The 23,727-nt window shown below is 41.9% G+C and overlaps 1 protein-coding gene across 1 annotated transcript in view; it reads right to left on the reverse strand.

Moving 5' to 3' along the window:
* Window positions 1-23,727, reverse strand: part of NUAK1 (NUAK family kinase 1) — a 125,490-nt gene that overhangs the window by 22,042 nt on the left and 79,721 nt on the right. The window lies entirely within an intron of this gene.

A 23,727-nucleotide genomic window follows, 5' to 3' on the forward strand; every position in this document is an offset into this window, starting at 1 on the left:
GGCATCTGATAGGCTAAAGCCTATCCCATCAGGCGCAGGATGGAAATCCGTCCTGCGCCGCTCACAGGGGGAGGGAGAGGGAGGGAAGGGGAAGGAGGCCAGGAAGCGCTGCGGAGGGGGGCTTTGAAGAGCCCGCCCCCCGCAAGCGCAAGCAGCTGGCGGCGAACAGACCCCCCCAGCAGGACATCCCCCTAGTGGGGAAAAAAGGGGGGAAGTCTGATCGCCCTGGCTGCTAGCTGATCGGTGCTGCAGGCTGGAGAGCCCACGCAGCACCGATCAGCAAAATACCCCCCTGGCACAGAAGTGGTTAAAGGACTGTCGGAGTGAGTCCCTAAGAGCTGAGGCTGTACAAGACAAAGCCAGGCATGGGCAAACTTGGCCCTTCAGCTGTTTAGGAACTACAAGTCCCACAATGCATTGCAAGAGTCATACAGCAACAGTCATGACTCATAAAGACAAATGCATTGTGGGATTTGTAGTTCCTTAACAGCTGGAGCCTTAACAGCTGGAGGGCCAAGTTTGCCCATGCCTGTTCTAAGCACAACCCACAAAAGGGCACTTAAATACCATAAAGACTACACATGGCCAACTTTTAGGGTTCAGAGTTGTAGATATGATTTGGAAAAACCGTAGCATTATCTTCCTTGCACTTCTGTCTTTTAATACTTAAAGCAGAATAGCTGTCTGGTACTGTTGCTTCCACAATGCCCAGCCAAGTTTAGTTATGCAAGCCATAACATATATCTGAATAAGGTTCATTATCATTGCCATCTTATTTACAGAGCAGGCATTGTACATTAATACAGTGAAGGAATATGGCATTAAAGAGTACCTGAGCCGAAGCTTGGGTACAAAATTAGATACCTAAAGAGAGGGAAGCCTTGGGATCCTATTGAGGAGTCCCTCGCACTCCATTGTCCCTTGTTGCTGAGCGCAAGGCATTGTTGCTAATCACATCGGGCAGCGCAGATCCTCTTCTTAAAGCATGGCGAGGCAATAGCCGCATGAGCCTGCTTGCACATGCACAGTAAGCTGGAGCCGCGGGCTCACTGCACGCCCACGTTATAGGAAGAGGAGCTCCGCAGCCCTGATGTGGAGGGGGGCCGCACTCAGCAACAGAGGACCACGGAGTAGCAAGAGAAGCCTCAATAGGATCCTGAGGCTTCCCTCTTTTAATGTAAGTATCTGATTTCATTTCGGGATCAATTTAAAACTGAAATTTGTGTTCACATCAGGAGACACAGTTTTTGATTTTGGGGCCAGGCAGAAAAAAAATTTTTCGCCTCACCATGCATATACACATTTAATATGCACTAAACTGAGCTGAGGTGTGGAGCAGGTAAGATGCGAGACAGACACCTTAAGTTCCATCTGCAATGTTAAAGGGTGGTTCAATTGTAGTTCATGCTCAGTTTCAGGAAAATATTTGATTTCAGTTTAGGATAGTATGAAAATTAACCTCTGGGTTTACACTGCCAAATCCCCATTAGTAGGCTTTATACTTTGTTGCTGTAGCTGGACCTTCAAGGCCTTACCCCTGGTGGTCCAGGGGAACATTCTCAGTTAGAAAAAAATATTTGTTGTAGTTTCTGTTCACAATAAATATTTTTTTGCCAGGACCAGGAATTTGGACAGATCTTCCAGGTGGGAATACAGAGAGCAATGCATACCGAATACTGGTTCTCTTCTCTTCCCATGCTATCCAAAATGCCGAGTCACTACTACTGAAAGCTCAGATAGTTACGTGAAGACTCAAAACTGCTTTCTCCAGTGCCAAAAAAGAGGGGCTACTTGTGTAATGTCCCATTAAAGGGAACCTGGAGTGAGAGAAATACAGAAACTGCCTTTGTCATTCCCTTATAAACAATGGCCTCAATTCACTAAGATCATGCTGGAGATAATAAGGCAAGAGAAAACGTACCTCCACACAATGGCCTCAATTCACTAAGCTTATCTCCTGTCTTTAATAACTCTTCTAGAGTTGTTACCATGGTGATAAGGCATGTAGCATTCAGGAAACATTTTACCTCAGGCAAACCTAAAGTTAACTCTTCTGTCTTTAAGTTAACTCTTCAATCCTTAAAATAACTCCAGAGTTAAAGACAGGCTGTTTATTAACTGCGTGTGAAAATAACTACAGAGGAGGTAAAATAACTGCAGGGGAGGTAACTTAACTACAGAGGAGGTAACTTAAGGAATGAAGAGATACGATACCTCTCTCTTATGTGGAGGTAAGTTTTCTCTTGCCTTATTATCTCCAGCATGATCTTAGTGAATTGAGGCCAGTGAGAGTTATTTTTTCTCTTCATTACTGAAGTGACCTCCTCTGTAGTTAATTTACCTACTCTGTGGTTATTTTCACACGCAGTTAATGAACAGCCTGTCTTTAACTCTGGAGATATTTTAAGGATTGAAGAGTTAATTTAAAGGCAGAAGAGTTAACTTTAGGTTTGCCTGAGGTAAAATGTTTCCTGAATACCACATGCCTCATCACCATGGTGATAACTCTAGAAACGTTATTAAAGACAGGAGATAAGCTTAGTGAATTGAGGCCATGGTCAGTTGCCTGACTTCTGCGCTGATGCTCTGCCTCAACTACTACTCTACTACTATAACCACTCTGCGACCACCTAATGCAAATCGGCGGTAGCAGAGTGCCTCCCCTATGACCGCCTAAAAATATTTTTTTTTTAAATGAACATTAATATTTAGAAAATAAATACAATTAAATTAATTAAAAAAAAAGAGAAGCTGCAGCAGTGATCAGAGCCCACCAACAAAAAGCTCTGTTAGTGGGCAGAAAAGGGGGGGGGGAGATTAATTTGCATGTGAAGTTGTATGGCTCTGCAGTGAGCTTTTAAAGCTGCAGAGCACTGAATTGTAAAACATAGCCTTGTCACTAGGGGGGTGTAATCCTGTGGTCCTTAAATCATTAAGTGATTGGCCCACAATGAGCATGCAGATCAGATGCTGTGACTCCGATCTGATTCCACTGACTACACTGGCTGCATGCTTGTTGCAGGTGCGTAATTCAAAAACAGCTAACGCTAAAAGCTCAGCATGACAGCCCGGCAACATGTATTGTTTTAAGGGAATGAAAATGCCAGCCTCCATATTCCTCTCACTTCCGGTTCCCTTTAACTAGGGAGCTTAGCTGAAACTTTTCAATTTACTATGCTTCTTGTTAGACTTGGAAAGTATATATTTTTTCTATCTTCATTTTTTCCAAATAAAATCTTCCTGTGAACACAATTTAATTTCCAATCCTTAGCCTAATATAATAGTAAAAACGAATAACTGCTAGTCTGAAGAATTTATAAAAGCATTACTTCATAAAATAAAGCAATGATCATTGGAAGGTTTCAGTGCTTGCTTTGAAACCTTATTCCAGGACTCGTAAATTGGCCTGGATTTTCTTTCTTATCAATTTTCCCTGACTGGCCAGCAGGAAGTTGCTCTGAAGCCTTGAGACGTGTGTCCTGCCAATCAAGAGGAAAAGAATGAAACACTTACTTAGCTAATGAATTTGCGCTGGTCTCTGACCCTTGTTCCAGTTCTCAAAACTCAAAGCATTTTCCCTAAAATTGCATACTATACTTTCCTTAAAAAAACACATGCCTTTCAATGGCTTGGAATGTATGAAACCTGAATTGCAAAGTCTGATATATTTGTTTTTTTACGGAGGAGCGGTTTCAGCAGCCATGTTTTCATTATGGCTATTCAGGAAAAAAGTATTTACATTAAAATCCACTCCCATCCTCACAGACTGATTCTTATCGGATTTTCCCATTAAACTTGTCAGGCTCCTTGAAGCAAGATTAATAGGATTTCTGATTACTTCATGGTCTTGGCACTTAAAAAAGCAGCAATATAGCAATCTGAGCAGAGAAGAAAAATACGGGAGGGTTTGACAAGAAATGTTATATCTGCATGCTTCAATGTGGTCAATTACAAATATGGGTCTATTCAAATCAAATGTCAATATTGAGGAAAGGAACTGCAGACAAGCACTTGTAATCCAATTAAAGTAGTACACCAGCCAAAATACGTTTCTTAATCGTTTTGGATAAAGCAGGAAAGGGATAGCATGTCTCCCCAGTTTTTTTGCTGACAATTACCACATTGTAGGCAGTGACTCTCGCTTTCTTTCATCCCCAAAGGTCTTGGAGATAAATCATTGATTTTGTCACTTGTTCTATTGACAACTGTTAAAAGGTGGACTTTCCCCGAGTTCTGGGAGATTCCCTCTGAGGGCCCGTTTCCACTAGGGCCAAATCCGCCCCAAATCTGCAGTGTTTCCCTGCAGGCGATTTGGGCGCGGAAAACCTGCCTATCCCACCAATGCTTTGGCGTCTGAATCGCACTGTGGTGACATTCTGGACAGCAATTTCTGCAGCACGCACCCAAATCTCTAGAGCCGTGCATGGCATGGCCAAACGATCTGGATACATTCTCGCATCACTTCAAGTGCTGGCATTCATCCTGCAAGAAGCAGAAATCTAACTTCCTGTTCTGTCTCTGAAGCAGGAGACCTTGAGAAACCTTCACAATGGGGACACAAGTAAACTTTAAAAGATCTAACACACATCCAATCTATCTGAAACAAAACATTTTGGGTGGAGTTACTTTAAAAAACACTTCTTCTAGCCTTAAGACTTTCTACCTCAGCAGCATTGACTTTAGTCATAAACACAGCTCTGAGCTCCTCATAGTTTGATAAGAACTTACTTCATCCTCGTTCCACATGTGATTGCTGCCTTGCCTTAGTATTGTTACAGAAGCCAGGGGGCAGAAAGTGTCTGATGGGCTGTAGATGGTTGTGGCATGGCAGGCAGAAGCATAATAAATGGCGGGAAGGCATGTCATGTCTGAAACGGGGCATGACTTGGATTCTAATAACCAAATATGTAGGACATGAAACGGATTTAGGTGGGCTTTACAAAGGAAAATAAATAATCACAAGAGATGCAGGTGTGGGAGAGTAGGGAGTATAAGAGGAAGGGATCATTGGCAAGTACAGGCTGTATGTGAGATGGTATCTGAAAAAGAGTGTAGCAATGTATGGGGTACCAAGTTGAGGAGAGCTTTATAGATGAAATTTAAGGTCAGTTCACAATCTCAACTGCCACAGTCAGAGTAGGTTGTACTCACTCCGTGATGCAACATGAAGCAGATGGCATGCCATCTTGGATAAATAGCATTGAATCTGCTATCATGGAGGACTTGGCTAAAACACACTTTGTGACTAGGACCCTAGGAAATCACAGGTGAATTCTACATGTCCATTGTTTCCTCCTTAGCAGTGGTCCTAGTGGGAAGTGTCCCATAGAAACTTGCACTGTATCCCTTGAAGAAGCAGAGTTCAAGATGGACTTAAGAAGTACCAGTCAATGAACTAGTAGGCCACAGAGCAGATCACTGCAACATTATACTGTAGTTGGGAAATGATGAAGGTGTTTTCTAGCATTTTGTTTCTATCAAAGATCTAGAAAGGAACAGATCTAGATCTTTTTAGATGGAGACAAAAGGAAATTATTAACTTGGTAAGGTGAGGTTTCAATGAAAGTGCTGAAACAAATGTTAGCTCTAAACAGTGACCTCTAGAGACTCTAGAGACTAGTTTTATTAAAGTGTTATCAATGTTAATTGGCAGGAAGATGAATTTCTGTTTTGTACATACTGAGTTAAGGACATAGCTTTCAGATAGACAGTGAAAACAGAAAGATCAGAAGCAAAGAGATAGATTTGGGTATTATACATATACAAATGATAGCTGTGTGTTATTGTAATAATGTTCGGATATGTCCATAAATAAAGACATTCCATTAGGGCATTGTGGGGATCTGTTCTCTTTTTATTCATACAAATTATATTTTAAGCCAAAAGAGCTAATAAGCCTGTCAAGACTATAGGTGTGGATGGAGCAAGGAAGCAGTCCAAGGACCGGGGCCTGGGAGAGAATGTTGGGTTCAGATTGGGCAGCACTGAAAGTCTTTCCACTGACATAAGAGGAAAGCCATGAATTAGCAAGGATGGGTTATGGGGAAGGGGGGGGATATAGCCTATTTTAAGATTTTATTCCTGTCTGTGTACCCATCTTGGATGATTTTCCTTTCATTCCTGAGATCAACGAAAATATATTATGTTTGGCAGAGCAGGAACAATAGGGATTCACTATCAATGTTTTATTTCTGCCAGCCACTTTCTGTTCCTAGGACTGTTGGGGTTCAGATTAAAGCCATGGTGGCCTCAATGACTGGAAGGGACAAAAACACAGAAGTGAAACCAAAATGAGAATAATGGCTAGGAATGGCTAGGCACGGTGGCTAGGTCCACAAAAACCCTTGCTCACAGTATCTAAAACTAAAATACATATCTTCCAGATGGGCTTTAATACTAAAGCAATGAGAGGAAGAACTGAATGCTAGAATGACTATCAGTGTCAGGTATAGGCTACTGAATCAGTATGGACAAACCTTGGTCCTGACACCCTGCTTTACATTGGCCCTTTATTGTGATGTGTAGTGGCTGGATAGTGTACTGGATAAGGGCTCTGCCTCTGACACAGGAAACCTGAGTTTGAATCTCGGCTCTTTCTGTTCAGTAAACCAGTAGCTGTTCAGTAGGGACTCCCTATCACCGCTACTATAGAGGGCGCCCTAGTGGCTTCAGCCCTGGCGCTTTGAGTCTACCAGGAGAAAAGCACAACATAAATGTTCTTTGTCTTGTCTAATGTGTGACCTCACTGTTCAGTAGGGAACATCATAAACTCAAGTCACTTTTCTTTCATTATGATTTCACCAGCCGGTTTTGTCAAGCGAAAGGTAATCTGTTGTAATCTGCCTCTACATATGCTCAGTATTTACTGCCTGGGTTTATGACAGGTTCAAGTAAACTCAACAACATGACATAATACCTTGATGTGAGATAATATTTGGCATTCATTGTGTTGTACAACAATAGGTAAACATGCTTGCCCATTATCTCTAAAATCAGGCAACAGGTTCTACCACTTTCTCTAATTGTATTCAAGCAACAGTTAGTGTACACTTAATACTGTAATATTTTGTTTCCTTCTAACACAACCAACAAAGTGAAACCTCAAAACTAAACCCAAGTCATAAACTGAAAATTGTAGCCGATGCACATAGGAAACTGTTTTCTAAAGATGGCTATCCACTAGTTCTTTAGAATCATTAACATTATAATCATTATTATTATCTAGCATTTATATAGCGCCCACATCTTCTGCAGCGCTGTACAGAGTATATTGTCACTTAACTGTCCCTCAGAGGGGTCACAATCTAATACCTACCAGAGTCATATGCCTACAGTGCTGCCCATAATTATTCATACCCTTGGCAAATTTTGACTTAAAATTACTTTTATTCAACCAGCAAGTAATTTTTTTGACGGGAAATGACATAGGTGTCTCCCAAAAGATAATAAGACGATGTACAAGAGGCATTATTGTGAAAAAAAGATTTCTCAGCTTTTATTTACATTTGAGCAAAAAGTGTCTAGTCCAAAATTATTCATACCCTTCCCAATAATCAATAGAAAAGCCTTTATTGGCTATTACAGCAATCAAACGCTTCCTATAATTGCAGACCAGCTTTTTACATTTCTCCACAGGTATTTTTGCCCATTTATCTTTAGCAGTGAGCTCCAGTCCTTTCAGGTAGGAGGGTCTTCTTGCCATCACCCTGATCTTCAGCTCCCTCCACAGATTCTCAATTGGATTCAAGTCAGGACTCTAGCTGGGCCACTCCAAAATGTTAATGTTGTCTGCTAACCATTTCTTCACTACTTTTGCTGTGTGTTTTGGGTCACTGTCATGCTGAAATGTCCACTGGTGCCCAAGTTTCTCTGCAGACTGCCTGATGTTGAATCCTCGTGTATTGCTCTTTTTTCATGGTGCCGTTTACAGTGATTAGGTTTCCTTGTCCATTGGCTGAAAAACACCCCCAAAGCATTAGGTTCCCACCACCATGTTTGACAGTAGGGATGGTATTCTTTGGAGCCTTCTCCTTTTTTACGCCAAATGAAGGAAACATCATTGTGACTAAACTATTCAATTTTTGCTTCATCTGACCCTAACACAGAAGACCAGAATCTTCTTCTTTGCCCAGATGAGCATTTGCAAAGGCCAAGCGAGCCTTTGTGTGCCTTATCTGGAGAAGTGGCGTCCTCCTTGGTCTGCATCCGTGGAACTCAGCAGTGTGCAGTCTCTGTTGGATTGTCTGCCTTGAGACATTGCCACCAGCAGAGCCCAGATTCACCAGTATGGTCTTGGTGATGATCTTTGGATTCTTTTTCACCTCTCTCACTATCCTTCTGGCCAGCACAGGTGTACGTTTTGGCTTCCCTCTGAGATTTTCCATTGCGTGGAACATCTTGCATTTTTAATAACACTTTGCACTGTAGCAACTGGAACATGAAAACATTTAGAAATGGCTTTGTAGCCCTTTCCTGACTTGTGAGCAGCCACAATGCACAGCCGCAGGTGCTCACTGAGCTGCTTTGTCTTAGCCATGACTGTCCACAAATTAACTGCAGAGAGCTGCTGTTTTCACCTGCTCAGTTGATTAAAACAGCTGTTCCCAATGTATCAGGGTAATTAGGATGCTTTAGAACAGCTTGGATTATTTTGAATTGTGTAGAACTTTTGATGTTCCCACAGACTGTGACAGTTTGTGAAGGGTATGAATAATTTTGGACTGGACACTTTTTGCTCAAATGTAAATAAAAGCTGAGAATTTTTTTCCCACAATAAATACTCTTGTACATCGTCTTATTATCTTTTGGGAGACACCTATGTCATTTCCCGTCAAAAAATGACTTGCTGGTTGAACAAAAGTAACTTTAAAGAGACTCTGTAACAAAATGTTTAGCCTTATTTCTTCTATCCTATAAGTTCCTATACCTGTTCTAATGTGGTCTGGATTACTGCAGCCTTTTCTAGTTGCACTGTCTGTAATATATCTAAACATGTTTTCTTTGTCAAGCTTTGTCTACCCAGGGAGGAATGCACTGCCTCTGCTGTGATAGGGAGAAGTTATGCACGTCCCCAGCAGGCTCTGTGTGTGTCCTGTGTGTATGAGTGCTGTGTGTATGAGTCACAGGCAAAGTCTCTGCTCACAGCCAGCGTGTCTGTGAAGGCTCATGAAGCTGTGAGGATTCAAACAGCTGTGAGTGCAGAGCGATCAGTGCAGAGCCCAGAAAAGCAGCTAAGGCAACAAGTGGGAGTAACATTCCAGCAGTCAAGTCAGGCTTGAGAGGAGCCAACCCAAATGGGCATCTGCTCTGAGGATGTATTTACTGTTTGGCGGCCATCTTCATTGTTTACAAAAACAATGAATAAAACAGTGATTTTATCACCAAGAAAGCAGCGGGGACTGGGAGCGGCGAAAATGTCACAGGGGGCTAAGAGAAGACAACAAACAGGCTGGTACGTTTATTTATGTAAAATTTTCACAATAAAAATTCTCTTTAAGCCAAAATTTACCAGGGGTAAATTATTATGGGAAGGACTGTATGTATGTATGTATCGTATAGTGTGTGTATTGTAGTCTAGGGCCAATTTTAGGGGAAACCAATTAACTAACTAATCTGTATGTTTTTGGGAAGTGGGAGGAAACTGGAGTGTCTGAAGGAAACCCACAAAGAGATGTAAAATATACAAACTGTGTGCAGATAATGCCCTGGCTGGGATTTGAACCAGGGACCAAGCGCTGCAAGGCAAGACTGCTAACCACTACATCACGGTGCTACCCACAACATTTCCAGCAGATTCAATCACTTTGACATGCTTGCCTGTGATCTATTGGCTCCTGCAAGCTGATCTGGTGGGAGAAAGGGGAAGAGAAAAGAGGCAACCAATTGCAGTCTAGCTTTGTAATGCAGCAAATAATATAAAACTAGAGTGTGCAGCACCAGTCAGGTGTCAGTGAACTGGTTTTGGTGTCTTGGCAGGCATCCTTCTGACTACACTAATTCATTGCATCTCTCCTATTTGCTGCTCTGCACCCTCTACTCACTGCCAATGCATCAAGCGCCCACACTCTGGATACAGTCCTTCACTAATGAGCTGCCCAGGGTAGGTAAAGCGGGAAAGATGCATTGCTCTGTGGTCTGGATGACTAGTGCAGCATAGTGGTAACTGGAAATTAATGAGTAAAAATACACTGCTCCATGTCCATCATCTTTGTCAGCAGGCAGCTTGGTCCCCCATATCTGCCAAAACTCATTATTTGCCTAAAATTTCTGACACCCAACAAGGGCCCAAATCTCTGTCAAAATAATCCCCCCCCCCCCCCACACACACACACACACTCGTAGTGGCTGCCATGAGCACCCCTTCAGCAGCTTGAACACTCCATGTGTTAGAAGCATGGGCCTCCTATCTTTGTTAGGAACCATTATAAGTGCCATCTCTGTCAGTGGCCACAATGTCCTCAAGTTTTAGAGAGATGCTAGGACTCCCCACAATGGATCCAAAGCCATTTGTCAGTAGGTAGCATTGCCTCCAAAATATATCTCATCAGGCACCACTGGCTTAAAGAAATATCAAGGTGAAAATACACTGAACAATTGTATCTATCCTCTTTCTCCTAAAAATCTCTTTTTTTTTTTAGATATCCTAGAATTTCATCTCATCTTTAAATCTGCTTCATTGAAGTATACCAGAGCTAAAATTTATGAACTACTGACCCTTTTTATCTCTAGCCTGCTCTCAGAAGCCATTTTCTACCAGGAAAGTGTTTTATGGCTGTAATTTTTTTATCAGAGATTAAGCTACAGTCCAATGGAGAGAAGCATAAGAAAAAAGGAACATAATAGCAGTGCTGCTCAAACCCGGATCCGGGAGATACCCGGATAGTTGCTATCCGGATATCTCCCAGTAAACCTGTGCGGGGTGGGCGGTGGGTCAATCTTACCTGTCTGACGTCTTCTTCGTCCGTCCCTCGGCACCTCCCGCGATGCGCTCCAAGTGATTACAAACACTTCCTCCTTCAACCCGGAAGGAGGAAGTGTTTGTAATCACGTGACCGGCTTGGACCACATCGTGAGAGGCGCCGAGGGACGGACCAAAGAAGACATCAGACAGGTAAGATTGACCGCCCCCCGCCCACCCCACACAGGTAACTGGGAGATATCCGGATAGAACTATCCGGATGTCTCCCGGATCCGGATTTGAGCAGCATTGCATAATAGTTATTTGTGTTCTTAGCACTGTACAAACACATCTATATCATCACGACCCGTGTAGCCTCGGTATACCATCAATAGCAATAAAACCTCTGTCAACAAGCCATGTGGCCCTAAAATCTGCAGGTACAAGTTACCATAGTGTTTGTCAAAAGACTAATGCTAGGTACACACCATACAATTTTCTGTTAGATAGATGGTTCGATAGATCATTTCCAACATGTCCAATCTTATTTGCAATCATTTTTCGGATCGATTTCTCATAGAAGTGAATGGAAATAGATAAAGAAAGATAACAGAATCGAATCGGAAATCGATCGGAAAATCAAATGGGAAATGGATCGGATGGAAAAAATGCATCGTGTGTACCCAGCATAAAGTGGCTAAAATCTACACTAGCAGTCCTTGGCTGTTCCAGCCACAGTCAGTGGTCAAATCTGTCAGTGACCAGTATTCAGAGCAAGTAATCAGACCAGTAATCAGAACAAGTTGGTGGCCAACTAAAGAAACAAAGCATGGAAAATGCTGCAAAAAAGTAGGGACAAATTTTAGGCAATACTGTTAAGTTAGGTCCAAATACTGCCAGCACAGGCATCTTAAATTTGTCACGTGGCCCCTTTTTTTTTTTTTTGAAAAAAAAATGTAGGCAGGCTTTTTAAATTACTTAATAGTAAGACTATATGTCCATATCTAATGCTGGGAATACACCATACAATTTTCTGTAAAGCTTCGTACACACGCCATACCAGATGCAACGACGGGTCTGCCGGACCCTCCTGCTTTGCGGTCTTTATCTGACAGTATGCGCGTGTGTACGCGCTGTCAGCGGACTGATAAGTCTGTTTCTGAACGATCCGCTGAGCTACTGTCATCTAAAAGACCGCCCAGCGGAAGGGTCCGGCGGACCCGTCGTTGCATCTGGTATGGCGTGTGTACGCAGCTTTAGATTTTCTTAGATTTACCTGCCTGATAGATAAATTCCAACATGTTGGAAATTATATATCTACCATCTATCTGCCTAGCAATTAGGCATTGATTTACTCAGCAGGAGACAACCAGAAGACAATGCACCAGAGATAATGACCAGTCTACAGAAAATAATCTAATTATGCATTCTAACAGAAAATCTTATGCTGGGAATACACCATACAATTTTCTGTTAGATTCTTCTGTTAGATTTTCTGTTAGAATGCATAATTAGATTATTTTCTGTAGACAATGGTCATTATCTCTGGTGCACTGTTTATCTCCTGCTTAGTAGAACAATGCCTAATTGCTCGGCAGATAGATAGTAAGATAGATACATTTCCAACATGTTGAGCTTTATCTATCTGGCAGGTAAACACACGGTGCGTTCCCGCACTCGATTCCCGTCGATGCGGCGCTCGATTCCCATCGATTCATTTATTTACGACATGTCCGATTCACGTTTCGATGGATCGTTAGGTCGATTTGCCATACTTTACATGGCATTCGACCTAAAAATGCTCAGAAATAATCGAATCGTCTGGAATCGAGCGGCGCATTCGATGCGGGAACGCACCGTGTGTACCCAGCATAACAGAAAATTGTATGGTGTATTCCCAGCATAACAGAAAAATCTTAAGAATCTAACAGAAAATTGTATGGTATATTCCCAGCATTATACTGTTATGACAAGTTCTCATTCATAACATCAAAAAGCTATTTCTTATTGTCAAAGTATACAAGTAAATACAATTAAGTGATCTGCTGTGTATTTTTTATTCTCAACTGTGAACTGTGCTTATATAAGCACCGAATTAATAAAATATTTACTTACGCAAGCACCAACCTGGTGGATTTCCAAATTGTCACATAATTTGTGAACAAAAGGGAAAAATGAGTTATTTGAAAAATGCAATTAGGATTAATTATTACAAAGTGTACAGGCATGTTTGTCTCTACTTGTTTTTAGAATACTGTCACAGTTCTTGGCTCGACCTTGACCAATTTCTGTACAGCTGACTTGGCATGCACACAAATGTACAGAGTACAACCTGCCACAGCACTTCCTCACCTACCATTCACTCTAAGGTAGAAAAGGTCAAAATTTGCTCTTTTTATAAAATCTGCCCAAGAAAGGTAATTTTTCTTGGTGTCGGTTTCAGCAGATGGACAAAACACGAGTAAGCTTCATAAAATAATAGTATGCAGACACATAAAATGTTATAAATGAATGATGGTAAACCTATATTTTCTCTGCTTCTAAGTTGAATGTTATGTCTGACATACTGTAGGTACTACAGAGACCAATTTCTTAACATGCAGTATGCTTCGCCCAACCAAATCGATTCCCTAGCATTCAGTGTGCTTAGCCCAGGGGGTTCCTAGCATGCAGTATGCTTAGCCCAGTGGGTTCCTAGCATGCAGTATGCTTAGCCCAGGGGGCTCCTAGCATGCAGTATGCTTAGCCCAGGGGGTTCCTAGCATGCAGTATGCTTAGCCCAAGGAGTTCCTAGCATTCACTATGCTCAGCCCAGGGGGTTTCTAGCATGCAGTATGCTTAGCTCAGGGGGTTCCTAGCATGTAGTATGTTTAGCCCAGGGGGTTTCTAGCATGCAGTATGCTTAGCCCAGGGTGTTCCTAGCATGCAGTATGCTTAGCCCAGGGGGTTCCTAGCATGGAGTATGGTGTTTTGTACAGCCTTAGCTTTAAGGGTTTAAATCCTGATCTCTGCCAAGCAACAGCCCTCAGTTTAAGTTTGGAAATCTACCTCCTACTTGTGGCTGTGCGGCTCTGACAGGACGTAGATTTCAACATCGCCACCGAGCGGTCCCACCACTCCCGATGTTCTGCCCACACCGCAACTCACTTGCACTGCCGCCAGTATCGACAGCAGAGCTGTGGGAGGCTGTCAGGAGACAATTTCATTGGCTCCTGGCCCTGCCATGACTGTGAGCCAATCCCATTGGCTTACATTGAGGGACAGGGTACATTGATGGACAGGGTCAGAAGCTCCTGACGGATGCAGCTCTGCCGTCATAAGATGGTAGACAGAGAGACCTGCGGCGATGGGAGAGAGGTGTGACCAGTGGGAGCAATGGGTTTATGCGGCGAATTGTCAGTAAGTGCCATTTTGTGGTACCATCATTCTTTGGTACTTAAGGGGCTAAAGACTGCAGGTACGGAAGAAGTATAAATAATTGAGACATTGGGCCTGATTCACAAAGCGGTGCTAACAGTTAGCACGATGGTCCTTTATCACGCCTAAACTCATTTTAGGCATGATAAGTTTAGGCGTGATAAGTTTAGGCGTGATAAGTTTAAGCAACAACTGGGTTAGCACCACAGTGCACAGCTGATCAAAAGTTTAATGGCGCTGCTTTGCATGCGGGACTTTACGTGCGATCTAAACTTATCTAAACTTATCACGCCTAAACTTTTCACGCCTAAACTTGCTTTTCACCAGAGTGGTGCAATGGTTATCACGCCTAAAGTCTCTAACTGGGTTAGCACCGCTTTGTAAATCGAGCCCATTGTATGTAAACAAATCTGTTTGAAAATTTTAGATAATATAATGCCTAAAGCAATGCTTGAAAAAACACACAATTATGCAGTGTTCCTAAAAAATATTTATCAAGGGAATAACTGGATGTTATTTGCCACAGGGGGTTCTTGGCAAACACAAATATTTCATGAAGCACATACTGTATAATCATAATATTGAGCTGCCACAGAGGACAATGGTATCCCCATCTATCATAGCACAGGACGTGTACTGAGCAGAATGATGGCTGCTCTCTCTTTTCCATGCAGGTGCTGTGCTAGCAGAGGAAAAAGTCGCAGCACATACCAAATAGTAAGGACTATTAGAAGGTCTACTTCCTTAAAGGAACACTATCACGAAAAATGTCAAATACATACATAGAACATTTAAATTTGTCCCAGAGTAAAATGCACTGTAAATTACCTTTTTCCTGCTGTCACTTACAGTAAAAGTAGTGTGACTCCTGTTCAACAGGCCGAGAACCACATTGCAATCACCCTCAAAATGCTGCATGAAGAGTTTTGATTTATGCAAACTGCAAATGCTGCAATAAGAATGATCCCATAGGGACAAATATGCACAGCACTTTCGCTGATCGCCCGCGATCAGCAAAGCGCTGAAAAGCACCTGACAGTGAACCAGCCCTTTTATCTGCCTGGAGGGATTACCTCTATCTCATTGACCATCCCTATCTGGCCCTTTTCCACTGTAAACCGCAAAAACATGCAACTGCATCTTTTTTTAAAGAATTTTCGTTGGCAAATCAGAAATACGAATAATTATCACAACTATAATCACGATTGGAATCACACAAGAATACGATTGCATTTCTGCCAAAATGGAAATGCATCAATGGAAATAGTTTTCTGTGATTTCGATTCTACATTGCCTATTCCTGCGATTCGCAAATCACATGCATTTTGCGACTCTGATAGGATCGCTGCTGATGGGGTCCTTTTTTTGCAATAGCTGCAGTAGTGTCTTCAATGTACATGAAGAGTTCCTATTTTGTGGTCAGGACTCCTTTAAAGAGGAACTCCAGTGAAAATAATGTAATAAAAAAGTGCTTCACTTTTACAATAATTATATATAAATGATTTAGTCAGTGTTTGCCAGTTGTAAAATCTTTTAAATCCCTGATTTACATTCTGACATTTATTACATGGTGATATTTTTACTGTTGGCAGGTGATGTAGCTGCTGCATGCTTTTTTTGGCAGTTGGAAACAGCTGTAAACAGCTATTTCCCACAATGCAGCAAGGTTCACAGACAGGAAACTGCCAGTGTCCTCAGAGTTTCTTGTGGGAGGGGTTTCACCACAATATCAGTCATACGGCGCCCCCTTGTAAAAGGGGGTATCAGCTACTGATTGGGATAAAGTTCAATTCTTGGTCGGAGTTTCGCTTTAACAAACTGAAATCATTAGAATTCTGTGCTCAGGTCTCTTCAGGTCAATCAAGGAGAAACATGCCACAGTTCCCCGGTAAACTGAACTAAAAGTATTCCAACCAAACTGGAGATAATTATACCTTACATAAAAAAATGATAATGGGATGAGATGAAATGAGTGAGAGTTGACAGAATTGAGCCTTGGGAATAACACAGAGGAAGGGTGAGATGATATGTGCACAGTTCAGGCTGGTTAGCAGTGCGGGCTGGAAGGGATCTCTGTACCTGGCTGCTGGCATGGGAGTGTAAATTCTAAGTAGAATAGTGCATGTTTTCACAAGTTTTAATCTCATTTAGTGCCAGCTGCCATTACTTGGTATTGAGTGATATATTGGCATAGTATTATGCTTGCTGTAATGGGACTAAAGATTAGTGCTTAAAGGCAATGGGTGGAAACACATGATGACATTCAAGCAAGGGTCAGAGCACCAAACATAAAAGATTCTGCAATGTTCTAATTTAATCCCTAGGATATCAGTAACTAGAGCTATGCGACCACTAGTCTGCTACTATGCTGTACAGCTAAGAGGATATGGTATACAGCCAAATGTACCCAGCAAACACACATTTTTCAATTACCGGTACTCAATTTTTGAAGTTTTTGAAGAATTTTACCTAGGAAAGGATATCTCTACCTCTAGTCTTAGGGAGCCATTTGTGAAGGAACAGACAAAAACTCGGCTGTATCATCAGCATTTTCCTTGTTTAGCAGCGCTGTTGAGCGGGATTGTCAGCCATAAAGCCAAATTCCATTTACCCACTACTCTGTGCTTATAATGCAGTCACAACCTGACCCTTCATTGCAAGCATTCCAACATAATCAGAAATGTTTCTGCTGTAATAAATCTCATCTCAGCCCTCCTGGCTGTATTTAGTACATTGCCAGGGAGAAGGAAGCTTGTTATCTCCCCTCCCCCATTCCTACTCCTCACTGATTGGCTGAGGGCAGTTCAGTGTTACATGAGGCTGAGAAGGGAAATAGACGTCATTCCTCTGAATAACATATGTTATTTAAGTAGAGCAAGCATTTATCTACTTATACAGGTTTTTTTGCTGGAATAGTATGGCTGTCCCTGCTGCTTTAAAGTTAAAAGAACCACATTTTTATTGTGATAGGCTCTCTTGAAAAATACCATTATTTATTTATCTGCATTTTATGTCTAAATTACATTTAGAGAGAAGCAAATAGACTTGCTCACCTTTTAAAGAGACTCTGTAACAAAATTTTCATTCTTTTTTCTACTATCCTACAAGTTCCTATATCTATTCTAAAGTGCTCTGGCTTACTGCAGCCTCTTTTAGTTGCTCCATTGCTGTAATAAATCAAATTTACTCTCCTTTGTCAGGCTTGTCGGCCCAAAGAGGAAGTGGCTGTAATTGTTTACAGACAGGAGGAGGTTACACTGATAGCCCTGCTCTGAGTCTCTTCGAGTGTTTCACACACTGAAAACTATGAAAAGCAGAGATCACACATTCCCTGCTCTCAGTAACCCAGTATCATCTACTGATAAAAGCTGATAATTGTGAGAAGCATAGCTCATAGACTATTGCAGAATGCAGACACGGACCTGCTATCAGTAATCACTACTAAAGATTGCAGCATTCTTTACAAGGTAAAACTTCTTCTAAACTATGAAATAAACTCTAAAGGCTGAATTTATTGTTCAATAATATAACCTTTCATGGAAACTGTAATGTAGTTTACAGGAACACGCAATATTATGATGAACTTCCTGTTTGGCAGCCGTATTTTTTGTTTACAAAAACAGTTTATAAAACTGCTTTTTTGGGGCCGGGATCCTGGTGGGAAGCAGCGAAAATGTGACAGAGGGGGACAGGAGATGAAAACCTACAGGCTGGTATGTTTATTTATATGAGGTTTTTAGGTTACATATTCTCTTTAATAAGGGTTAGTCATAGTAGATGATGGAGCGCAGCATTGTTTGTTACCAGTGCCAATTTGCCATTTTTGCTACATATACCAGAGGTCAGGATATGCAGCTGCAATGAAAATCAATGAGGCTCCATCTGCTAGTTCTCAAATAACTGTCACAACAACAACTGATGGTCACGATTTGAGAACTGACAGGTCTGATGCAGGTGAATGAGGCTTCTGACCATCACTTTAGCAGAATTACAGTACAGAAATTCACCACTTTTTAAACCTAGATTGGCAGGGAAGGAAAGTTGGTTCTGTTTTTATTAATGTGGCATTGTAAAGGTGATTGGCTCTTATAGGTGGTCAAAAAAAAAAAGGTTATTTTTTTCAGATTTCCACTCGTTATACATAGCTCCCATAGTGCTGAATGATCAACAGAGATGAGAAAATGGATCAACACAAAGCATAATAAATCTTATGTATTAAATAGATGATACTTTAAATTACAAGTACTTATTTATTAAAATGATGCAGGGCAATGACTCAATAGTAATTGCTTGGCACACTCAGCCAGTGACTAATCTATTGGCTAGCAGCCTGAGGGCAAAGGCAGCGCTGTAAAGTGATTGCTGATTCACAGACCTGCTGTAGGCGACATGTGAAGGAGACAATGGTAGCTTACTACTGTGCTGCAAACATGAGATAACCCTGCAAAGTTGTTTCATTCCTATTAAGGTTTCCTGAACTTTTATTACTTTTCCCCACCTGGTTACTAGGATGGATGAAAATGCTGAAGGAGTATACTACTGAAAGCAGATGCACAGCTTAAAGAGGCACCACAATGACATATACTAAAATGTAATATATTATTCACTTTGCGTATATGGCATTACATTTGGTGCAGTTAGCCGAATGATGGCTCACTCTGCTGCCGCGCAAATTCCCAGCAGCGATAATTACTATTCCCGTTCTGAGTCATAGTAAGGCTCAACACACACCATACAATCTTGGTTGTTCAATCTTACCACTTTCCTGTAGTATAAGAGCTTATCCAATCAATCATTCAAGGTATTTTCAATCTGTTGGTCCTTATAATACATAGATTTGGTAACTCTGTACAACCAAGATTGTATGGTGTGTGTTGAGCTTTACTCGGACGGAGAAGTAATTCTGGGTCCGGCAGTCGCCGGATCCCCAAATTACCTGTGCATGGACTGTAGCGTTACTGCTATAGCTGTGCCAAGCTGTGGCGCTACCCAGCACTCGTCGCAAAGCCCTGCCTCAATAGTGTGGAGTTCCCCTTTAAATTTTCTGTACTAGCCCCCCCTCCCCCCCCCCCACACACACACACTATTTGTCCTGTGGTACTGGCGCAACAGAAATGGCAAATCTAACACTGCCATTTGCTCCCAGGCAACCAGTTGGGAGTTACAATTAGTTATAGATTGGTATAGATAAGTCTTCCTAACAAAACAGTACCTGTACAGTATATAAAAATACATAATCCAGACACAGCTTATAAAGACGTAGCTTATTTATGACTGAGTATACAGTATTGTGTTTTGCCTGTACCGCAGTAATTCTACCAGTGCATATTTCATCTTGTCTGTTTGCATGCCCTTCCATCTCCAAAAGAAAACTAAACGTCACTCCTACAAAAACAGTCTGGCTTATGTAAAAGCGTGGGGTCAGAGGGCAGAGCATAACTGGTCTATGGTTACCGCACATGATGTGCAGGGTTTGTATATATATATATATATATATATCTGCTAACACACCGGCAGAAATCTGCATGTTCAACATTCAAAAACCATATTGTTAAACTCTCACTTAGCACAACACAAACAGTTTTTTGGGCTTGCACACATGGCTGCTTTAAGTGAGTGTTGAAGCAGTGATTTAGCTAAATCTAGCACTGCAGAAAATAGGATAGGGATGACTGAGCCCACTAACAGCTACAAGGAATGTACACATGGACTTTAGTGCTAAGCAGGGGTTCTCAATATCCTGGAAGACCAGAAATTTGGCACATCGTTATTTAAGTATGACAGTTCACTAAATTTCCTTTTTTTTACATTTTAGGGCCTCCTAGTAGCCCTAGAGAATGACTCGCTTGAGCTGGAGTTCAGCAGAGCAGCTCTCCAGGGATCAGTGTATGTTAGTGAACTGTGAACAGTAAACAGAGCCAGGCACTTTTCAGAACTACAGACGCTGCTGTATTAGTTTTTATGAGTTTCTGCTTGGATGGACTTAGAAAAAGATTCTTCCTCCTGCTTGCAGCGGTATAAATATCAGCTCCTAATTCCCCCTCAAGCCTATGTTACACTCCAGGAAAGCTCCAGTCTTACTTCAAGAAAAAAAAACTGTGCCAAATATGGGCAGCAGAAACTGAGGCTAACATAACAATATCCCCCCTCCTTTCGTATCACCACCCCTCCCTCTAAATTGTGAGCCTTTGGCAGGGCCCTCTCCCCTTGTGTATCATACGTAATTGTACACCCTACCCAGAATATGTGAACCTGTATAATTAGCACCACCACTCCAGTGTATGGTCTGGCATTGTATTACTACCTGTATTATGTTATGTATCTTAATGCTTTTTTATTACCTGTATTGTTGTATCCATTGTCTATTACCTGTGTTGTGCTGTCAGTCACCCCTGTTATTGTCTGTAATACTAATGTATTGTACAGCGCTGCGTAATATGTTGGCACTATATCAATCCAATACATAATAATATACATACTTAGCAGCTTCTGTGAGAGGTGCATGTCAAAACAACTAGTAGTTTCAGATAAACCATGAACTACATTCAAAAGTAACATAGTAATGAGCCTTATTGGTCAGTGAAGCCATCTATGAATGAGAAAGCTTGGAAATTCAGGTTTCACTGAGCATCGATTCTGATTACTTATGCGCTCTCTGGGCTTGGAAACCTTCAAACATACTCTAAAAAACACACCTGTTCAGACAAGCCTATAATTTGTTGTAGGAAGCACTGGAGGCTCACTGTCTCATCCGCTAACCCGTGTCTCCTTCCCTAATGTCTACAATCCTATTACCCTCTAGATCCTGGGTGTCAAACTCAATCACGTAAGGGGACATCTAAAAACATAGTCCAGGTCACGGGCCAAATTGTTTATCAAGATTTAACATATATTGAACAGACTCAAATAAGGTGGCATAACTATATTGACCACGGGAGGCTGGGATGCTCACTCCTCTCCCTTCTCCAGTGGAGAAGTTTAATATTCACCTGCTCCAATGCTGTTTGGATCTCCTCTAACCTTCCTGAAAGACACATGATCTTTGCTGCATACCTTTGGCTCTTAATCTATGTCACATGATCAGAAGCTGGAGGTAAGGAAGTATAGAGCATGAAGTTGCTGGGAAGAACGGAAGAGACAAGACTCACATTATGGGGTACAGAGGCCGGGGGTTGATCAGGCATGCTTTTGGTGGCACCAATTTTCATGCGATTTGATAATTATTGAATTGGATGGTCAATCAGCCACCCAATCTACAGATGTATGGCCACTTTAACATCTGTAACATTATCAACATGCATTCACAAATACGATCATGGCCACCCGATAAGAGATTTAAAAAGCAAACATAAGCCAGTCCACAGCTGCCATTACTCAGAACTCTAAGGAATGTTGCTCTGGACATAATATGCATAAGCCAGTTTTTATCTAGAAACCCAGTGATCAAAGGAGGACATAGGGCAGTGATCTGCAAACTTGGCTCTCCAGCTGTTAGAGAGACACTGAAGCGAAAAAAAATATATGATATTGTGAATTGGTTGTGTACTATGAATAATTACTAGAAGATTAGCAGCAAAGAAAATATTCTCATACTTTTATTTTCAGGTATATAGTGTTTTTTCTAACATTGCATCATTCTATAATATGTGCAGATTACACAACACTCAGCATTCAAAATGAGTCTTTCAGAGCAGTCTGTGAAGTAATGACCTCTCCTCTAGCAGAGGAAAAGTAAATAGTCCAGGAACAGTTGAGATAATAAAAGTCAGATAACAGCCCTCGGAGAGCTTAATGGCTTGTTTGCATAGAGATAACAACTGGAGTTTCTCAACTCTTCCTGTACTGGAAACAATTACACTGATGTATCTGATCTTAATGTTTTATTTCTTAGCTGTGCTACACATACAAATCATAATATCATCATTTGTTTTCGCTTCAGTGTCTCTTTAAGGAACTACAAGTCCCACAATGCATTTGCCTTCATGAATCATGACTGTGGCTGTCAGACTCTTGCAATGCATTGTGGGACTTGTAGTTCCTTAACAGCCAGAGAGCCAAAATTGCAGACCACTGACCTAGGGAACATAGCATTCAACACAACTGAAAACAAAAGGAAGTTATTAAAAGAATGGGAAAGTGTAATAAAACAGGAGTAGAAGAATCTACCTCTTCCTATTTTAAGCCACAGGATTTGGTTTACAGGCAAAGTCTGCAGTCAAGAATGCCAGCCAAAAATTACAAGCAAAAGCAGAAGAGATGAGTGAATTGAAAAACCATTAGTTCTGCTCATCTTCAGGCCAAAAATGAGGAAAATAGCTTAGTGTGAACATGGTGAAAAAGCAAATATGAAGGTTTTTTAAACGCTCATACGGTGTTCCAAGCTGGACCAATCTGGAGGAAAGCATCATATGATATGGCTGTCCTGCCCACTCTTTAAATACAGTTTCTTTTGTAAGATAAAAAAAAATGACTGAATAGTTGGCAGTTGAGACATCTGTACATGGTTTTGATACAATTCCTACATTTGTATTATTCGACAAAAAATATGGAAATGACGGATGACATTAATTTTTGCCTTGGCCACTTCAATGTCACCTTCAATGATTACATTTTCTATGGGACCATTAATAGTAATTACACCACTGGCATATGGGAATCTTTAGTAGTTCTCACACTCCAAAGGGGCTGTCCCAAGTAGCATTGATTGGTCAGAACAATGACAACAACAACAAAACATTTGTACAACGCTTTTCTCCCATAGGATGCAAAGTGCTTAAGCTTGTCTCACATCAGTACATAGTGACAGGGGAAAAAGTTATAAGATCATAAATGCCAGACAAAAAAGGTGGCTTTTCAGTTATGAGTTTAACATGTCCAGGGTTGGAGCTGTCTTGATTAACCTTTTCGGGACCGGCCGCCTACCCCCCTTAAGGACCAAGGCATTTTGCGCGGGAGGGGGGGGCCCGCGTTTGGGGGGGTCAGGCGGCCGGTTCCCGTGTGTGGCTGGCTGGATTGGTGTCCCCCCATGGTGGCCTGTGCCCCCCCTTCTGCCAGCAGCCTTCACTTACCTTCCAGGCTCCAGCGATGAGCCGCACGGGACCCTTTTCTCCGGCCGGCATCTCCGTTCTGTCTGACGATCAGTTCCGGGTCGCGGCTTGATGACGTCATCAAGCCGGGACCCGGCGCTGACGTCAGATGGAGCGGAGATGCCGGCCAGAGCGGAGGGGGGCGCCGATCGTCGCTGGAACGGCAGGGAGGTGAGTGGATCCTCTTCTTTCCCCCCCTGCCGGCGCAGCTGTCAAGTTGATCACTACGATCCAACGGCGATCGTAGTGATCATGTGATCAGCAGCCATACGCGATGGCTGCTGATCACTCGGGGGAGATGTTGGCTGTCATATGACAGCTTAATCT

The sequence above is a fragment of the Hyperolius riggenbachi genome, chromosome 3 (assembly GCF_040937935.1).
Source record: "Hyperolius riggenbachi isolate aHypRig1 chromosome 3, aHypRig1.pri, whole genome shotgun sequence".
Classification (NCBI taxonomy): Eukaryota; Metazoa; Chordata; class Amphibia; order Anura; family Hyperoliidae; genus Hyperolius; species Hyperolius riggenbachi.